The 20509-nt window shown below is 48.1% G+C and overlaps 1 protein-coding gene across 2 annotated transcripts in view; it reads left to right on the forward strand.

Annotated features, from left to right (window-relative positions):
- The window catches only part of LOC309593633 (USP6 N-terminal-like protein), an 82517-nt gene that overhangs the window by 337 nt on the left and 61671 nt on the right, over window positions 1-20509 (forward strand). For both annotated transcript variants that reach the window (XM_082318502.1, XM_082318500.1), the window contains exon 2: window positions 13726-13807. The gene's annotated coding sequence lies outside the window, so the exon portion shown is untranslated. The remainder of the gene's footprint in view (window positions 1-13725; window positions 13808-20509) is intronic.

Here is a 20509-nt window from a genome sequence, read left to right on the forward strand (position 1 = left end):
GCATGGGGGGGGGGGGGGGGGTTGCAAAGGTCTGTGCGCCCAGGAGCATCTAGGGGTTTGCAGAGAGCTGTGTGTCTGGGGCACCCCCGAATGGGAAAGCATGAAATGCGAGGGGGTGTCCACAGGGCTGCACGAATGGGGGCCTCGGGAAGGCTGCAAAGGGCTTGGTGGGCACGGGAAAGCATTTTGGGAGGTGAAGGACTGCAAAGGGCTGTGTGCTTGTGGGGGGAGGCTGCAAAGGGCTGTGTGCTTGGAGCGGGGGCTGCAAAGGGCTGTGTCCCCAGGCGGGGGCTATGTGGAGGGTCAGAGCATGGGGCTGTGCACCTGGCAGAGAGTCTGCCAGGGGACTGGGGGGGTCCTCTGAGTCGAGGTGGAGTTGCATTGAGGTCAAAACAGAACAAACCAAAACCCAAAGACTGTTTCCCCCCCACTGGATGAAGCAGCGTAGGAGCTGCCCGTGATCACCTTGGTTGCTGTTAGGGGAGGCTTTGCCTTCCCAGCAGCCAGGCATGCTCCTTGGGGGGACTGGGTGGTGAGCCTTCACCTGCCCTCCCCAGCCCTGCTGCTCCCTGGGGACGTGCAGGGTGCAAGAGGTATGGCCTGGGTGCCCAGTGGGCAGCTGGGGGAGCCCCCAAAATGCCTGCTGCCTGGGACGTAGCTGGCAGTGCTGGTGGGACAGCTGGGTTTGGTCCCTGTGGGTGACAGGGGCACTTGGAGATGCAGCAGCTCAAGTGCCTGAATTAGTGAACCTGCTGCTTGCAGTTGGTTTCCCCCCTCCTTGCCTTGCAATACCTCCTTTAAAAACAACACACAAAAAAGTGAAATCTGGCACCATGGTGAATCGTGAGGTCTTTTCCCTCAAGAAATGGTTCCGTTTGCTCTTGTGCTTCAACTGAAGTTGAGTTAAGGGCAACATCTCCTTGTTGGACAAGGAAGGTGATGCTGGGTCTGGAGCAGGGATCTTCGGGTGCACATCAAAATGGCGGATGAAGGCATGTGCTGGAGCCTTCTGGGGAGCTGCAGACCAGCTGGGATTTGGTGCCCTGGTTTTGGCAGGAAAAGGGGATGCGCTCCATCAGGGCATGCATAGCAAAGCGTGTGAGAGTGTTGGGACCTTTCCCTGCCAGCGCTGTGCTGAGAAAGAGGAGGCTATTCATGGGCTTGATGCTTTAATTTAAAGCTGTGTTCAGCAGGGGCGATATCCAGGGTTTAGTTAAAAACCTGTCGTTCTAGTAAAGGGCTTGCCTTGTGCTCAGTCAGTTTTCTTCCCCTCTGATGTTCTTGAATAAGAAAAGGCAAAACCGAACAGCAGTGAAGGCCAATGCAAAAAGCTTTCTAAACCAAAATGATTACAAAATCGCTTCTGTTGTATAACCACAGTGGTGGCTGCTTAACACCTTGCTGTTTGGAGAGCAGCAAAGTCCTGGGCTGAGCTGGCAGGGCTGCAGGCAGTGATGCCTGTCCCCAAATTATTGTAATTCACTGAGCAGCAGGGAAGTTGGAGCGAGCGATGGGACCTGCTGCAGCTTTTGCTCCATCGAGCTCCTGGGTGCTTTACACTGTTTGCTCTCCTGAAGTACTTTTGTACTTCTATCTCAGCTGTGTTCAAGCCATTGTTCTGTTGGATTCAAAAGCACTCTCTTGTCAATTTTATACCCTTCTGAAGGGATTTGCCTTAGTTCTTCCCCTGATGTATAAGTTACATTTTTTCCTGGATGCATTTGCTGAGCTAGCCTCCTTCAGACTGTGAACTTCTGATGCAATACTCCTATATATCAGCAGCTTTACAACTGAAAAATAGATTTTTTAAAAAATTATTTATTTCTTTTCCTTGACAGGTTCCAGTCTGTGAATGGGCTCTGCCTCTTGCAGAGTTTGTTTAATAGCTTCTCTGAATGATATGTTACCAAACTACTTAGAATTTTAAATTTGCTCCTCTCTCATCCCTTTCAATGTACTCGTATGTTGCATCTTCCTTTAAAGGGCCTGTGAAGCATGATCTTAGCCCTTCGGAAACTGTCCTGCCTTTCATGGATCTTTTTCACGGTTGTGAGCTTCCTTCTTGGGTTTTTTTTTTTTTTCAGCAGAGGAAAGATTGGCCAATAAACATGTTCTAAAAGACACATTTATCTTTTAAAAAAACCCCAACAGCAACCAAACAAGCAGGCAGCCGCACCCATCCAGCAGTATGATTTCTTATCTTGGAGCTTGACTCATAAGTCTGACAGCTTCTTACCTTTATCATTATTTTAAAAAGAAAGTTGTTTTCTTAGCTAAGCTATTCCCCTGGGTGCCAGACTGAAGAGTGTTGCACGTGTGTCATTTCTTCTTCTGATGTCCTCCTGTCTCTTTTACATGACCCTGAGCTGCAGGACCCCGTAATCTTGCCCATAAGCTGCTTTTTTTTTTTCCGATATGCAGAAAATAGGGAAATGCTTGAAAGTATCTCCTGCTGGCAAATCTCACCGTCGATGCAAGCGATAGTGTTTCACCAGCTCGGTTTTGCAAAACATCAAGTCGACTCTGTGGAGCTGGAAAAAATGTTTCAGGCTGTGTTTTGCATAGATGCTCTCAGATGTGAGGTTTCACCGCCTGGGTGTTACATGTGTTTTTCCTGTCACGGGGCAGTCTGCCTCCCTGAATCATTATGTTGCTGAGAGCAACTGGCAGAGCAAATGCAGGGGCAGAGGGGAAGAGAGGACTGCCTTCAGCCTTGCTTCATCAGCCCCAGTCACAGTCTCCCTCATTTGCTCCTTGTGTGGTTTAATAACAGGGTTGTGCAGGATCTTTTCTCACAGCAAAACCGCTTTTTTTTCCTTTCTTCTTTTTTAAGAATTAAAATCACACTGAAGAGTGCGTGCTAAGATCGACTTTGAAACTCAAAGCCTGTTAGTCCTTCACAGTTACACTGGAGTAATTCTTGTGCTTTCCTCTCCTGCATTTTAATTACAGGAGAGAGTAGTTCAGCTCCCACAGCTCAAGCTGTTGTAAGAGCACATCTATACTCTGCAATTAAGCTTTCCCCTTGCTATCTTTTACTTGCTTTGGCAGTGCTGTGCACCTGGGTCTCCATACCTGGGGCAAACATTGTCCAAGTGCTGGTGAATCTCTGTTTTCTCCTTATGCTTCCTCCCTGCCAAGGACAGAGAAGTCCCTTTGCAGGTGACTTAGAAAAAACCCCACCTAAACAAACCTACTCTCTGCAAAGAACAGCCCCCAGAGATGCTGAAGTTGCAGTGTTATCGGTGGAGCTTTGCGGTAGGGTTGCTTGCTGCATCCCCTTTAGCTTTCGGCAGCCTGTGGCACTCAGTTGTCCGTTTTATTGGGTAGTACAGGGGTGGTTTAAGGGGCTGGTTCACGCCATGCTGCAAGTCTCTCGGCATGGGAGTGCAATAGCTGCCGTGTGATGGAAGGTAGTTTTATAGCCTGTGCAAGATAATCTCTAGTGCTGAGGTTAGCAATCTTGGCTGTTTGCTACGATATGCGTACCCATTTTATGTAGCAGTGGGTATTTCTGAAACAACTATTCAGACTCAAGGCTTGCTGTGTGATTTTTGAGGTGGATGGGTGCTCTTAGCTGTGGGTTTGCTTTGACACCCTCAGCATCAGATATTTCCAGAGGGACTGGTGCAGATTCACCTCCCTTAAGTGCCTGCTTGAGCACCAGCTGTGCTTCCCGGCTCAGCATCCTACCCGGTTGCTCCTGCACATGCCATCCCCCTCTGTGCTGCAGGAGAGCTAAATTGGGGTTGGAAGAGAGCTGGCAAGAGGCCTGGGTGTTCCTAGAAAGATATTGATTGCCCTGGACAGTCCGTGTTTATTTCTTTTGTTTCGCTGGCTCTCGTCACGGGGTCGGGCTTGTTAGGGCAGCAGCTCGTTGGAGGATGGAGAAATAGTGCAGGCTTTGCGGGTTGAGGCTGGAGCAGTGCCATCCCAGCCCGCCTCTCTCAAGTGTTAAGTCTGAAGCAGCCTGCCTGGTAATTCCATTAATGGGAGTCTAGTTCCGGAGAGATAAATGTAATTCCAGTGTAAAGCCAATGCTCGGGCTCAAATGGAGAGGATTTGCTTGTTCTCCCGGGTGTGCCGCTGTGAGTAATGTACTCCTGTATTACCCACAGATGATGTTTAAAGTCTAGATATCAGCATAAAGACCGGGCAGTGATAAAAAAAAATTGCTGATAAATCTGCATGTGAAGAAATCCTTAGCTCCGGAGCCTAGCTGTCTCTTTGCAATGGGTTTTACCAGGAATAAAAGTTTCCTGCTTAACTCCTGACATGCAGGATGACACAGAGCTAAGCAGCCATCCGATTCAGGAGACAGCTTGCATGGGATATAGCCAGAATGAGCTCTCTGTGTGTAATCAATGCAGAGCAAAAATGATACCCTGTGTATATCACACCAGAAAGCTTGCAAGCACATCAGAGCTAGCCACCACAATTGCAAGTAGCACAAGCTCCTCCACATTTTTGGGTGGCGTGGTCCACACTTGAATTCAGAGATTACTGTCCTGGCCAGCTGTTTTCCCAGCTCAATTTCTTTTTTTTTTTGCAGACCACATCTTCCTGTTTGCAGTTGTATAATACCCTTGTGGCACCATCAGCGAGTCTTGTGTTGAAAAGGAATGGTTAATTGGGATATTTTTAGCTCTCCTTGTGGCTCGGATCCTGGAAATCAAACACAGGAGCCAGCACCGTTCAGCTTTATGCAGAGGAGTTTCCTGTGCTGCAGGCGGCTGTTGAGCAGTTGTGTCCAGCAGGGTGGGAGCTCACAGTGCCAATGAGCCCCAGTTCTGTGGTACCCCAAAAATCAAGCAAACAAGGCACTTGCCCCCACCTTTTGGAGCTCAGCGCAGTATTTTCCATGTGGGAAACTACTTGTCATCAGTCCAAGGGGGGGGAAAAGGTCTGTGAAGAGGAAGCAGGTGCTGGGGATGCTCAGCCCCCCAAGTGCCTCCATCACACCAGCTTTGCCTGTGTTGGTACAAATCTGATCTCCTTAGGACTTGGGGCCCTGCTGGCATCCTGACAGCAGAATTAAAGCCAGCTTGCTCGGAAATGCTTGTTTGTTGGTGTATTCAGCAGCTTGCCGATGCCTCCTCTGCTGTAAGAGGTGTGGGGGAGATTTGCTTGTTAAGCAAAGTGGGGTGCATGCTTTGCCAGTGATATAGCAGCAGCTGGGACAGCTGTCCAAAGTCCACAGGCTGCTCATGCATCTCTTACTTTTCTTTGCAGTAGCTGTTCAGACATGCCTGGCTTCTTTACGCACACACTTTGGGCCAGCTCCCTCACCAGAAATTGGCAGGATCTCATTAAGACTCGCCACTTGGCTCGAGTTTTTAAATCTCCTGCCTCCCCTTCCCTTCAATTCTGTTCCCCAATCAGTGAGTATCATGCTTTGCATGCCTTTCCCCGGCTGCTAAAGCTGCAGCCTGTCAGGTGCATGGAGGGTGTGCTGTGGAAAGCCGTCTGGCAGTTGCCTCAACCAAGTGTGCGAGAGCCATGGCTGCTGCTCACCGCCGCGGTGGCAGGATGTTGGAGGGATGCAGCTATCGGTCTGAGCTAGTGCAATTGCTGTTCACAATTTTTTTCTTCAAGTTTCCCCCATTTGCATCGTAGCTGACTACTCAAGTTTTAGTTTAGTAGCATGGTTTTCTCTTCCCAAGATAAAATTTTTGTGTCTCCTTTCCTGCTTTCATAGCTCTGACATCTGATTTGAGCTTGAGTGAAGCAAACTTGCACTGATAGTGAATTGTGTATCTTGTGAAACTTTTCAATGCAGAGTAGATGCGGAGGGAACAGGTAAGAAAATGACCTACATGTTTAGAAATTCAATTTCTCAAAAAATGTTGTGTCTGTGGTGTCTTGTTCTTATTGTTTCTCTCTTTCCCCTCCGCCCCCCCCCCCCCCCGGTTCTACGAGTCAAAACTGGTCATGAGAGCATGGTTGTCTGAATGGGGGGGACTTATCAGGGAGGATGTAATATGTTTGTTTCCTTTGGGTGGTAATAAAGTGGGTCAAAAGTGTTGCGTGTGCTATTGCTGCTGATTACAGTGCTAACCAGATAAAATTACTGAAATTGTTTCAAATTATCACTATTTTCTTTGCTCCCTGACTTGCTGCATGACTTTCACAGGAAAACATGTACCTGATCTGCAAAGCATTGATTTTCTTGATGGCTCTTCCAGCCGAGGTACAGGGTTGAGCCACCTTCTTGCTGCCTTGGTACAACAGTTTGGGTGGCCAAGCACTGAATTTGTTCTTTACCGAAGTATTTTTGAGCCATATCTGCATCCTAATCTCATTTGCTGTGTGGCTGACCAGGCAGTTGTACCAGCACAGCTGTGGAGGAGCGGCCTGAGCTGCTGTGGACTGACACCCCTCACACTGCTCCCTAGCAGAAAGGGCTGGTAGGACCATTGCTTGGCCTCCTGGAGACTCCAAGCCTGTTTGCTCTAGATGTCTAGAGGCTGAGCAAATAGAGCCTGATAGCATTGTCCTTCTGACTGTCTTGAACTTATGGGGTAAATCCCACAGCAGGCTCTGCAGGTCGTGAACCAAGGATGCTGAGCAGTGCTAGAGATACCTTGAACAGCACGACATTTGGTGAGCAATGTTGCCTCAGTGCTGGGCTCTATCAAGACACCTGTTGAAAAGCCACAAGCAACTGGACTTGGCATTAATTCATGTTGTGGTATCAGGGAGTCAGCTCCTCTGGGTCTTCTCTGAGTTTTTGAGGCTGGAGACTGTCTGATGCTGTGTTTGCTCAGCTTTGGGGCGTTTCAGAGGTGACCTGGTGGTTGTGCTTTGGTACCTCTGTGTGGTGAAGAGATCTGGCTGGAGGCTGCTCAGAGTCTCCCATACTGCAAGAGAAAGACGCCATGAGATACAGCAGGTGGAATTTGAAGTTGAATTGGGAATGGGGGATATATAACATATAGCTGAGAAAACCAATAAGCTTCAGAAGACCTTAACCATTGAAGGGTTTGAACTTGTTTCCAGCTGACATGTTTAAAATGTGATTAGCTGCCTCTTAAAGTGGGATGCTGTAATCCGGTTTCCGTGGAAAAAAATGGCATGGTGCATGTGTAGAGACAAGGGGTGGACTTGGCTCCGCAAGTGTGTGTTGCTTTTGGGCTTGGTCTGTAAATCCCCTCATTTATTCTGGCGTTTTGCAGACCAGTGAGAGTGCAAAGAGCTTTCTTCCCTGCAGCGTTGCCGTCACCATGCTTTTAACGTCTGAGGGTCCAGATGGACATCGTTGTTGTCCTGCCCTCTCATGCACCAGCGCTCAGTCCAGTGGCGGGCAGAGGCCTGGTGGCAGGCAGAGCTTTTCCCTCCAGCGCAGAGTGGAGGGAACAGGAGGGAGACGGGGGGATCTCTGCCCCTCTTTGGCAGTGGTGGACTGTTGTCAGCCCCCTGTGTGCCTAAGAAAATGGTTTTCAAAGTCATCTGTTGGGATTTTACAGGGACCTCTTCCCTTACTGCTTTCCTGCCTTGAGCATGGATGCCGGCTGGATCTCCACTGTCCTCTTTCTGCGGCATGTCAAAGTGGTTCAGTCCTTGCGGGATTAAGCAGTTATCTCCTGCAGGGTGCTGGATCTGGCACGGGGGCAGCTGGATGGACAGGGAGGTCCATCCCCAGAGAGGCTGGGCAGGAGGGGTAATTGCCCCTCCAGCCCTTGGCTGGGAAACACACCCCTGATGTTTAGTTTTTGGCTCGAACAGTGCTGCTAGTCCATATTCTCCGACTGCGGGAAGTGTCAGGCTTTGAAATGAGAAGATTGTGTTAGCTGGTATCCTCCTTGAGCTGACAGAGCATGAATTTAGCTCTTCTTGTTTAATTTCAAGAAATTATATTAAGAAATGAGCAAAAGAAGCTGTGCACCAGAGGCTGCTCCTGCTGCAGACGTCTGCTTGCAAAGCTGTGTTGCAGAGTGATTCCTTGTGGTGCTGCAAAGCCAGTGGCACCAGCCAGGAGGCCTCTCGGGAGGTGCAGCTGAAGGGCTGTCTTGATTGCTTTGGCAGCTCATCTTTTGAGCCAGGCGTGGGCATTGCTTCCATCTATTCTCGGTGGTCATTTGCATCTTGGTGAGTGCAATGAGCTGCTTTTTCCTGCAAGCCGAGAAGCTGTGCTCTGCCCCAAGTCCCCGCTGCCAGGAGGTGGCATGCAGGTAACTGAAAGGTCCCTGGCATAAATGTCGCATGCGCGATGGCTCTTGTGTCCTGCGTAGCATAGCTCTGTGGTTACAGCTAGCTGCAGCTAACTTCCGAAACTCTGCTCTGTAAAAATTGGCCTGAGTTAATCCGTTGTGGTTTGTTTGTTTTTTCTTTAAAACTAAGATAAGATGAATTTCTACACAGGTGAAAGCTTGAGGTTTGTAATAAAGTCCATGATTTTCTTAAGGATGCTTTGGGATATTTCTGGGGTGTGCATGTGCTCTGCATGGTAACAGTTATCAGGAAAACTGAGAACGGGGCAGTTGGAGATGCGTAGCTGGGTAATTGATTTTAGTACCATGGAAACTCAATTTGAGTAGCTTTGTGCTTTTTCTGGTGCGGGGAAAAAAAAAAGCTGCATTTAGTGGAAGAGCAGCTCTGGGTGTTTCTGTGAAGGGTGTTTAAAGGAGGCTTGACTGTGAGGGTTTTAACTGTGCTCGTCTGTTCGTGTCGAGAGCTGGCGGAGTTGGTGGTTTCGGTGAGGAAACAGCAGCGATCTCAGGGAAGGCTTGCCTGGGGGCCCCAGGGCAGCTTCATCAGGAGCTGGTGTGACTAATGCTGTGTAAACTTAGGAAAACAAGAGAGGATCAGCTCTGCCTCTGTCACCCCTGTAAGGAGCTTGGGGTAGGGGAGCTCTGTCGGACTGCTGCTGGGATGTTTGGATGGTACCTCTGGGGATGCCGGTGCATCAGCTGCCTCCACTCAGCACAGCTTCGTGGTGTGTACTTCTTTAGGTGGGGATTGTGCTCTGGCTGGTTTTAGAGGTGAGGTGGCTGGCTGGGTGGTGAAGGCTTGTGCTGGCAGCCCCTCCGGTACCCTGAGCTGCACCTGGGTCCGTTAGGACCCCTCCATCCACCCCTGTGCCAGAGGAGGAGTGGGATGGAGGTGGAGGGGGCTTGGACAAGCCAGCCTGTGGGGACTACGCAGGGCTGTGCCACGCTCTCCCTCCGCACTCCTTGTGGTGTTGAAGGAGGTCACATCTGAGGATGAAGGGCTGGCTTAGAGTTTGAGCCTGTGCTTGTGTTTTTCCGTCCTTATTTTCCAGCATTTCTCTGCAAGGAATTGGAAAATCCCTTCTGTAGGCTGCCGTGACAGCCTCAGGAATGTCCAGATGGATTTGAACTTTGGTGCTGCAAAGGGCTTTGCGTATTTATTTTCAGCATCCTGCTGTCTGCTTTGCTTAAGAGCTTTTGCTAGATCCTTCGCATATGCTTGTCCTTGCTCCTCTTCTCCTGAAAACCTTTCAGCTATGGCAAAACACACACAAAAAAAAATCCCCAAACCTCTTGGAGAAATCTTGTTTTACCACTATTCCTTAGTAAGCTGTGAGGCTTGCATAGCTGTGGTGTGTTGCTGTTTGGGTGCATCAGCCTAGTTTGGAGACCTCAGGGAGCACTTCATCAGGCTGTTTTGGGTGCGTCTTTAGAAAAATGAGTGGCTGGGCACATTGAGCAGTGAATGGAGCCATTAATGTTTTTGAAGTGACTTACCACTGTGCAAAGACAAAGCTATGATGGGTCGAAGCACTTGAAAGCCTCATCCAGGTTTCTAGATGTACTGCTGTGCCATCTTCCTGAGGTCGTGCTCCCCATCAGCTTTAGCAGATCTCAGGCTGTTCTCCTGCCAGAAATCCTTCCCCTTTACTTTCTTCTTTCTGGGATGGCTTCCAGTTGGATCAAGCAAGCGATGGTTGCTACCACAAGCGTAGAGATGACTGGGATGTGTAGACAGGGGAGAAGCGAAAAGGCAGGACTGTCTGTTTTGGCAGCAAAGGATAGTTTTGGATCAGTTAAGCTGACGTGGGAGTGGGCATGGCTTGCTGAAGGGCAGCCCTGTAGCCCCTGGTAGAGCATATCCTGCTTCTGCCCCAGTTTCTCTCCCTGTGAAAGAGGAGTAAGGATTGCAAAGTGTGTTAGTATTTCTGGGACGCTACAGTGTTGGTAAAGTCCTTTGAGGTGCACTGCTGACTAATGGCTTCATGTACATACTGAAAACGTTCAGCTTCCCAGTTAACCCAGGGGAGGTATCCCTCCAGGAGGAATTTCAGCACAGCTTTTAAATAAAATCTTCTGCTGAACGTATCAAGGAGAATATTAGATTGAATATAAGGGAGAAATTTTCTACGATGAGGTGGCAAGGCACTGGAACAGGTTGCCCAGAGAAGTTGTGGATGCCCCATCACTGGAAGTGTTCAAGGTCTGGTTGGACGGGGCTTTGAGCAATCTGATCTGGTGCAAGATATCCCTACCCATGGCAGGGGGTTGGAGTAGATGACCTTTAAAAGGTCCCGTCCAACCCAAACCACTCTGTGATTCTATGATTTCTCTGCTTAAATATGCTGTAGACCAGGGCCTGATGTGTCAGTGCCTCTCTGGGAGCAAGCAGGACAAATCCTGCTGTCCTCTTCTCCTCTAGCCGTACAGCTAGGCGTAGGTTTATCTTCCTGCCTGACTTGTTAAGGGTCTTTTCCAACCTTAACGATTCTATGATTCTATGATTTATCTGACCCATCTTGGGCTGAAAAGCTGTTGTGTTAGGTGCTTGTTGCAAGTATGTTATCGCCTTGATGATGACTTCTCAAGGTCTGTTGACTGGGGAGCTGGCGTGGTTTTGGTAACTCTTGACATGCTAGCCGCATCTGAAGAGTTCGTCGTGTGTGCTTGTGTCGAAGGGGGTTGTGCCTCTTCCTGTTAAAAGCAGTGCAGACACTCAGCCTTGCTGTTGGTTATGAGGGGCCAGAGCTGTTTGCTTGAGCTTGAAATTGCTGGTGTTGCAAGCTCATCACGGGATGGGGGGAGAAAATTCGCATAAGCCTCTTAAAGGAAACTTTATTATTTCTCAAAGCTGGCAGGAAACACCCCATCCCCCTATTCAGGCTTTAAAGTAGGGTTTCTTTTATGGTGGGTGTATCTGCTTGTGACAGGGGCATTAGCAAAGCTGCACGGTCAGGCTTGGGGCCTGGCAGGTCTCCCAAGGTCATGCGCCTGCTCTCTTGGCCAGTGCCACCCTTCTCTTTTACTGCCTATGGCATGGGGGACTTCTCTGGCTGCTCCTGCTATGCAGAGCTCTCCTATTTCTCTGCCCCATTGTTTTGCTTGCACCTTTCACTCCTGATCTGGTGATGCTTCCTTCTCCCTTTGTAGGTTGCCCAGTATCACTCAATCCTCTGCTCCTATGCTTCATAACTTTTTTTTTAAAACTCTGGTGAATCTTTATTTGCTGCATTAGATGAAATAAAACGTTATCGTGTCTCTGCAGCACTAGTTCAGTCTGACAACAAGCAATACGTTGTGACATTGAGGTCAAGGACAAAAAGAGGTTGCTGGGGTGGTGACACCAAGAAATGCATATTTTGGTGAACAAGTTGGAGCTGCAGGAAGGCAGCAGAGGAGCTTTGCTGACATGAGTGTGTCATCCATGCTCTGCATTGCCGAGAGCATGGTCATGTTGTGTCTCTAGGGAGGAGCAGCCCTGGGGCAAGTGACAGCGCTGGGCACTGCGAGAAGGGAGTTTGGGAACGAGGGGCTGATTCCCTAGGACTCAGCTGTGTTTCCAGTATCTCTGGCTGCTGTGGGACAAAATGCTTTGCCTGAGAGCTGTGGTTGCTTTGGGAAGGCAGGCCAGGCCACCCTCATATGGGTTTGATTAAATCCAGCAGCCAGCAGCACTTAGAGAAGCTACAAGCATCTCTGTTTGCCTTGCTCAGCAGTACCAGGAGGCGAGGAGTTTGAACTTTGCTAGTGATGTTTCTGCAATGTTGTCTAATAGTAGCCATCGCATTGAGAAATTTGTTAGAGGAAAAAGGAGCTGGAGGAGGAAGGGAGAAAAGGTTGTCTGCACAGCAGCCATGCTGCTCTCCCCCACATGCTGAGCCCTGGTGCAGGAGTGGGTTGATGCCAATGCAGATGAACTCCTACAAAGCTATGCAGCCCCTTTAGACGTAAGCCATGTGAAGCTAAGGTATGAATTTCCTTGCTGGGGGAGGAAAGTTGTCTTTCCATACTTTTATAAATAAACTGTGACTGAAGATTATTGGCCAGGTTGGATTTGTCATGTTATTTCTGTCCTTGTAGAGACTTTATATTCTACTGCAGAATGGTGTTCAGTTACTGCCTTCAAAAGAAAAATAGAAGAGCTTCCTGGAGGTACATAACTTGAGTAAATAACTTGTGTTTTGGCTAGAGTGGTAATATAAAGCAGCAGAGAGAGCAATTATAAATGGTGATGGAAAATTTGTGCTTGAGGCTGGAGTCCAAGGTCTGTGCTGTGGTCTTGTGGTCTTCAGCATTGTTTTCATCCTTAAAAATGCCTTCAGCCCTTCTGTAATGGGAAAGGAGAAAGGGGAAAATGGGGGGCCGAATGGATTACGGTTTTTCTCAGTTCTTTAAATACCAGCTGGCAATGGCTGACATCTGTGAGTGACCCACAGAGACTAGGGAAAACAAGCAAGTCTCTTTTTCTCAGTCCAAGGTAAACCAGTGCGCTGCATGAGTAAGTTTTCTTGCAGTTCATAACGAGGTCCAGTTGGCAGGAAATATGTGAGACGTTGTCAGGCTGATCCTGTACCTTCCCCTTGCTGGTTTGGTGTTTTGACTGGAGAAGTTGTCCCACCCTGTTTCCTTACCTCCCCCGGCTTCCAAATCCTCTCTCTGTTAAAACCCGCTTGAGGATGGTTGTTCATCCACCAGGTCGTTGCTGTCCCCGAACTGTTGCATGAACAGAATGGGAAAAGTAAAACCGTATTAGACGTGGTGACCTTTGTATCAGTTGTATCATCAGAAAAACGTCTCCTTATGGCTGCTTAGATTTGTTTCCAGTAAAACATCTTTTTTTTCCCTGATATCTATTCTTTGGCATGCAGCAGGCACTTTGCATGCCTGCAGCGTGGTGCTTCTGCAGCCCACGGAGGTGACTTCTGTCACAGCTTTTGCTCAGTGCTGCTAGGTGTCTTTTGTGTGACTCATGTATGAAAGCTTTATAAAGCAATCAGTGGGAAATATAAAACCGTTTATATTATGAAATCATAATGATGAATCAATAATAATAATAATGAAAAAATGGAAGCAGCCTGGCTCTAACATCAGATGAGGTTAATTTGCTCTGCAAACTAGAAGAAATTGCACAAGTGCTGTGGAGCAGATCTTCAGCAGCATCTCAGAGAGAGGAGTAGGGTGGTCGTGCAGGTGACTGCTTCCATCCCTTTATCAGCCTCTTTTCTGCCCTGTACTTAGACATGAACTTCAGTTGAGGAGGCTTTGCTGGACAAACAGCCTTGGTTTGGGACTCATTGGCTTGCTTTTTACATTGGCTTCCTTCTGTGATTTTGGAGAATTCCCCTGACAGCCTCATGCTGGGTACCTCCGCTGTGGTGCCAGGGCTAGGCAGGAGTGTGTTCAGGGCAGGGATCTAACACCCTCCCATCTCTCGCGAGGTTGCCTTGGCATCCTTGCCTTTCACCAGCCAGTTGTTATTAGTGTCACTAATTACTGTTCTCTCTAATGCTTAAAGGATTTGCCAGTTCCTGTATGCCGATGGGGATCGTGTTCTGGCTCCTTGTCAGTGCCTTAAGAGAAGCTGATGCTCTGAACAGGTATGTTTGCCACGCTCTTGGCGAGGGGGAGAAGGTCTGTATGTGTCCAAGAGTGAAATGTGTGCAAAGTCTGCCTTACGGGTGTGGATTGACAGATACTGTGGGAGAGACCACTCCGCAGTGAATAGTTTTCTTCCGTTCAGATGTGTTGTGAAAACATCCAGGCAGAAGGTAAGGTTTGCACTTAGCTTTGCTGACAGCCCTCTGAGGAAAGCATTGGAAAACACAGCATTGCTGCAGAGCAGCTCCTGGGAGGCCACGCTCCCTGCTAATGCAGGCACAGCCTTTTCCTTCCCATAGCACCAGCTGGGGAATCCCGGTTGAGCTTGCAGCTGCGCACGCTGCTACTGCGCCCTCCTGCTTTGCTGGCCTTTGGTAGCTCCCCTGTAGCATGTGTCTGCCCGCTGCCCTGAGTGGGGGTGGGAGGAAGCTGTTTTCATGTTGGTATCCAACCATGAACAAATCTGCTGTTGTTTTCTTAATGTACGGCAAGAACAGCCTGTAGCAGCTTATTCCTTCCTGGATAATTACTGCTCTGCTCTGCCACTGATTGCTATCAGAAGCAGTGGAGTAGTGTCTCCACTGCACTGCCCGGTGCATCCTTTTGCCCGAGTTATTTGATATATTTATTGCTTTAAGGCATCAGTGCTCAACTGAAAAATCTCATCTGTGCTGTCTGCAACTGTTCAGCACTGTAAGTGGGTTGCTTGATTAAGTTGTAGTCACCGAGATGCCAAACATGCTTTCAGTAATGCCCCTCACTGTACTAGCAGCAGGTCCGCTTGCACCTTGATTTCAATTCCTGCGTTGCTCTGAGGAGGAGAAAATACAGGGCTGGATTGCAGGCTACTTTTTTATTACCTGGAATTATGTTCCCAGCTGACCAGAGGTGTGTGTGCAACTACTGGAATTGGAGTGGAATATTTTGCCATTTGTGGTCGCTCAGGGGAGGTCTAAGAAGTGGGTAGATGGATGCTACCGCGGGAGCATTGATGGACAGGGAGGGATTGGACTGGCACACCAAGCTCGAGCCTTCAGCTTGCCATAAGAGCTTACAGAGCAAAATAAGCTCCTCTGCAAATGTCCATCCCTGATGGATCTCATCCCAAAATGGCATTGCCTTGCATTTGGCCTGCCTGAATGGTCCATTTGATTGTAGGAGGACATAACCGTAACTCGCTGCATGAAGTTTTCTTGATCCCTAAAAAAGTGAAATGGATTCATTATGGAAAGCAACCTTTCTTGAAAACCTGGTTCATCCAGGACTGTCTGGGCGGCATGGCGAATGCGCTGGAGGAGTAGGAGTCAGGGCGGAGCCGTTTCCACCTCATTCCCCTGCATTTCCTGGGGTTTATTGCACCATGCAAGCAGACTTGCTCTCCACTTCGGAGCTTAAAGCAGAGCTGGTTAGTAGAGCACTGCCTGTGCTTCCCATGCTAGCCTTCTCGTTGTACTTTCCTTTTCTTAAATTAATTTTCTAGCGTAGAAGGCCTCTTTTTTAAAAGGGAGAACCATAATGAGAAGGGGAACAGCAAAGGCGGGAGTGCCTCCATTTGCTAGCAAGCTGTCGCAGGTGCATCTGAGTCAGAGGGAGCGAGCACTGAGTCAGTGCCCCAGACTCCTGGTGACTCAGGTGGCAAAAGCGCAAGTCATTCTCCTACACACCTGAATTGCAGTGAATTTCCTGTAATTCCTGAGGGTTTTGCATCATGTAGTGGCCGTGTAGGGAGTGGTGTGTCATCCTCTTCCTCCGCTATAGGTTATGAGCAGCTGCGTTCACAGGGGGTACAGGCAGTGCCTGGTGGCACTTCTCTTCCTGCCAAAACAGGTGGAAACTTGAGGACCCTCAACCCTACCTCTCCCTCAACCCTACCTCGCTCCTTTTTTTCCCTGTTTTTTTTAAGATGGGACAAGTCACAGTAGTTGCAGCTGTCTCTATATTGAGCTTGATGAGATTCTCATGCAAATATGGAGGTTGTGTTCTCCTGGCAGGTCTGCTTGCATGCATTATCCACTACATCATACTGGGAAGGGATCTATTTTCTGAAATGTGGTTTATTTTTAGTCAAGGCTTTCCCTGTCTAACTGGCAAAAGTTCAGCATTTGCAGTGCAATTTGCAGAAGAAGCAATTTCACCAAATACTCGGGCTGGGGGAAGGGAGAGGAAATGTCGTATTAGGTAGTGAAAAAGCTAAATGCTGACTTGAAAAAATAGCTTGAGATGCTGTTGTGAGAGCATAAGGATGGATAATGGAGGTTGAGAACAGTGTTGCGTTTGCTGCAGTGAATGATTCAATCTGGGTTGCTCTTGGTTTTCCTTGCCACGGCTGCCACAGAGGTTAACCAATAGTGGATGGATGGGAACTGCTGTTCATGGTCTGGTGGTCAATGTAGCCAACCTCTTGGCCTGACCCTGAGCAGTGAGTTAGCAAACTCACCTTAACCGCAGTATCCGTGGGAAGAGTGCATCCATGCAGTGCATTGCACTGTCCTGTTGCGCCCGCACTTGGGGCCACTGGAGGCTTGCTGAGGGTCAAGCTTTGGGATGATACAGGCACTATCATCCCCATGTTTGAGTACCTTTGTCAGATACCCTGAAATGAATAGGGTGGCGCGTGGGATGTCCTGGGGCAGTGCTGCAGCTGTCTTCCTCTCCTCCCCAGCTGCTGCTCCAGGGAGAAACTGTCTTCATATGCCTCGTTGCTTTCACCAACTGCTCCTAACCATTCTGGGTCTTGAACTGGCTTCTCACATGAACAACTACCCTTCAGAGGTGCAGAGATCTTTTCTTCTTGTTCTTGCATCTCCCCTGACATTTCCACCACTCCTTTTACAGAGGCATCTTTGTTACTGTTAGCTGTTAATGCTGCAAACACCAGACGTCTGAGGGTGACACCAGCAAGTGGATGACTGTGTTCAAAGCCTTTGATACTTACTCTGACAAATTAGGCTTGGCTCCACGTGTGGGCACATAAATGATTCGTTTGCTGCTGCAGGTTAACTCCTGCAGTTTGCTTTATCCTTCTTTTTTTCCCCCCATAGCAGGTAATTGCACAGCAGCTTTGTCACGGTTCCATTAAGAAAACAAGGAGAAATTGTTGAGTTTCAATTTTCTTCTGAATGTTTGGAAACCAGAAGAAACAGGGGAAGTACTGCTAGGATTTTAGGTGTATTCTGCATTCAATCCAAGTGGGTATACATTGCCTGCAGGTAACAGAGCTTTATTTTTGTGAAAGAATTTAAGTGCTGTTTCAGTCACTGCGGTAGAAGCACCAGGAGAATCAAGGTAAGAGCACCCATCAACTGTCTAGAGCAGTAATCTTCCCAGGGGGAATTAATCTAATTTAACCTCATAAAAGAATTTATGCAGTGGGGGAAGTCTCTGCCATTTCCTGCTGAGCTTCCTGAGAAGACTGGGAGAAATTAAGTGCCAAAATGACCCTCTTCTCTCTGGGGGGGCTTATGGTTTCCTAAGACATGTTATTATCTTGCTGTTGAAAGACCATCTGTATCAGCTGGCAAATTAGGATTGTTGTAGCTACTCAGTTTTCCCTGGTTCCCTGGGGACTTGCTCGTTGCGAACATATTTGCAAATCCCCTGTGCATGTGGGATGCAGAACATCTTGCATGTGTCCTGGTGTTGCTGCAGCACTCGGCCCCATGCTTGCCATACCCCCGATGACTTGTGGATATAGAGGTTTCATAAGTTTGAAGCTTTTCCTTAGGGAAAGTTTGTGTGTGGTTCTTTTTTGGGGTGTTTTTTTTCCCCTTTCTCTTTTTTTCCTTATATTGCTAATTATTTCAGGGGAACTCCTATCTTATTAGTGCTTTCTCCCCAAAAAGTATTTCTCTTCCTCTCTGTCTCTTGCCCTCAGAGGCTGGAAGAACCCTGATATGTTAGGAAAGCCAGTCTCTACTTTAAATGGCCTTAAGCATGTGAATATTCAGGGACAGATGGAAATCTGGGAGGGCTGCTGGTAGTGGGCAGGGGGAATGGTTTTAGCCCTGATACTTGCATATTCTTCAGGCAGATCCCACTGTGACTCTTGATGAAGTTTCCCTTTCCTTGGCTGACTTGTTGGAAAACCCTTTTCACTCTGAGTTTCGTTTGGAAAGAGAAACACCCACATAGATGGCTGCTTTTCAGTTGTCATTCACGTTGGGATTTTTTATGTTCCTTTTTGCATTATCCTCAGGTGAAACCCAGGCTTGCTGCCAAAAAACATATCCCAGAATTAGAAAGAAACTAAACACTAAGGATATTCTGTTTTTTCTCTCTAAGCTAGAAATGCAATGGGCTATCTAATATTTTATCAGTTCACAAGGGATTGTGTTGCTTTTTTCTTTTTGGCTGAGTTTCCATGTAGTTCACTTGTTTGTTTTCCTTGATAAAAGATACAGCTTTCATTAAGACTTGTTTTGGCTATGTTTTGCTCCTTGCTTGAGACTGTCTGAGCAGTGCCGGTTTTTGTAGACAAATGCCAGTGCTCTGCTTTGGAGACCTGCTGGTCTCATCTGATAAGGGTTTGGTTTTTTGGGTTTTGTTGTTTTTTGTTTGGTTTTTTTTTTTCTTTTTTCTCCATCCTAAGCAGCTCTCAGAAGAATTGCTGGATTGTTAAATAATAAGAAGTATTTTTAGGTCTCTGAGATATTGTAACTGAAGGCAAGGGAAGGAGAGCAATAGTGTTGCTGGAAGGCTTGGATTCAGCGTGCTGGTGGTTTATGAAACTGAAGTTACAGCCTCTTGCTTGGATCCCTTGTTGGGATCCAGGATGCTATGGATGGCGCAGTCCATGTGAACTCCAGTTTTCTGGCCATACAGGATCTTTGGTCTTGCATTGCTCCTGGCTTTTTAGCCAGTGGAGGAGAAGCAGAGTTAAGTCATGGCTGGCCGGCGTGCAGCTGTGGTTGGACTTTACTCTCTAAGTGCCCTTGAGAGTATGCTGGAGGGTCCTGCACCGGGCTGCCAGGGTGCAGGAAGACAAGGCTGAGGAAGAAGGTGGAAATGGCAACCTGAAGGCAAAGGTTTCTGGTGGATTTCTAGAATTGCAGCTTGCTGTCCACTTCTTTGTTTATGTTCTCTAACCCTTCAAGATTGCTGTGGCAGGGCCTGTGGTAGGCTTTGGTAGGCTGGAAACATGCTGGTGCAAGGAGGTGGCCGGTACTTCCAGGTGTATTATCTTGTTCCTGAAATACTCTTTAAATTCTAGGCTAGCTGTTTTTGGGGCCTTGCTGGCCATGCTTTGAGTGGAAATAGGACTGTCAGGAAATAGGCTGCTTTAGGAGGACAGGGACTGGTACATGCATGGCGTGCGATGATGCTTATAGTGCTGCCATCAGCCCCCATGTGTTTCCATACCTACGTGTTGCACGGTGAGGATCACACTGAGGAGAAGCGCAGTCTCCCAGTGATTTAGCAGGTTGCATTTGAACATGCAGAGATTTATCACTGCAAGACAGGTAGTGGCGTAAAAGATGCCCCCGCTGTTTCTCCTGCAATGAGGATTTTTTTAAAGGAGGGATCTGTGGAAGAAGGAGATGAAGCAGCAGACAGAAATTTTCTTTAAGTAATGGGAGGGCAAGTGAGATGTTTGCTGCTGTTCCTGTCCACAGCCCCATATTTATTCCACGTGCGTGCCGTTCTTGGGAGGGCCCTCACCCTTTATGTTAGAAAGTGTAGCTTATTTCTGAGACATGGGAGGATGGAGAGGGGCTCACATGGCTGATGAGGCTCCTCCTTCCCTCCACAATCATTCCTTCATTCCTTGTTTTCTGCCCCCAGCATGGTGCTAAGCAGAGACAGCCTCGAGGCGTGGTGCCAGCAGCCCAGGCGTGGCAGCTGGGCTGGTCCCACGCCTGGGTGGGAGCCATGGGAGGAGCAGGGTGGGGAGGACTGGGGGCTGCATCCCTGTGTGGCACGGGTGCCAGGAGCTGCCAAAACCCCCATGCTGGGTTTCTGCTAAATGCACTCCTGGATTAAACCAGGCGAAAACCAGGCTTGTGGGAGCTGGGATAAACAGCTAGACCATGGTGATTTTCTCTTCGGTCTTTATTTCCTAGCATGCAATTTCTGTAATTCCTCTGTGTTACTTTTATCATCCTTGATTTCTAAAAGTATGTTTTTCTTTTTCTTTCTTTCCTGAGGGTTTTGGGCAGTGTTTGCCAAAGCTATTGTGGTGGGCATTTCCCCTTCTCTCCCAGCAGCAGCTTTCATTTATGAATGAATAGCTCTCAGCATTGTTCACATTGTCTTCCAATTTTATGGGCTCCCCCCCCCCCACCTTTTGACTTCGACTAAAGCAGACTCCTAAATGCTTCTGGAGTCCTTCGGGTCACTATGCAGAACATATTTTTTTCCTGTTACAGAAGGTCTCGTATTCAAAGCTCCAGGCAGAAAACTGCTTTTGTAGTGCTCATATTTGAGTTTCTGAAAGCATGATTCTTGCAGGCTTTTTGCTTGGGTTTTGGCCAGGTTTTAGTTAAGATCGTGCTAAGTTCAGCTTTAAGCAGGACTTCATAAGCTTGATGGAGCTGACTTTTGTTGAAACATTTCTAATGACATAACAAACCCTGATACTTCTGGTTTCTACATGGCGTCCCACATGTTAAATCTGTTCTACTCTTCCGGCCCAATGCCTACTTCCCCCCTCAATTCCCTCCAGAAATAAAAGGTTATTATTAGGATCTGTATGCATGTGCATT

This window comes from Platalea leucorodia, assembly GCF_965183815.1.
Source record: "Platalea leucorodia genome assembly, chromosome: 7".
In the NCBI taxonomy this organism is placed as follows: Eukaryota; Metazoa; Chordata; class Aves; order Pelecaniformes; family Threskiornithidae; genus Platalea; species Platalea leucorodia.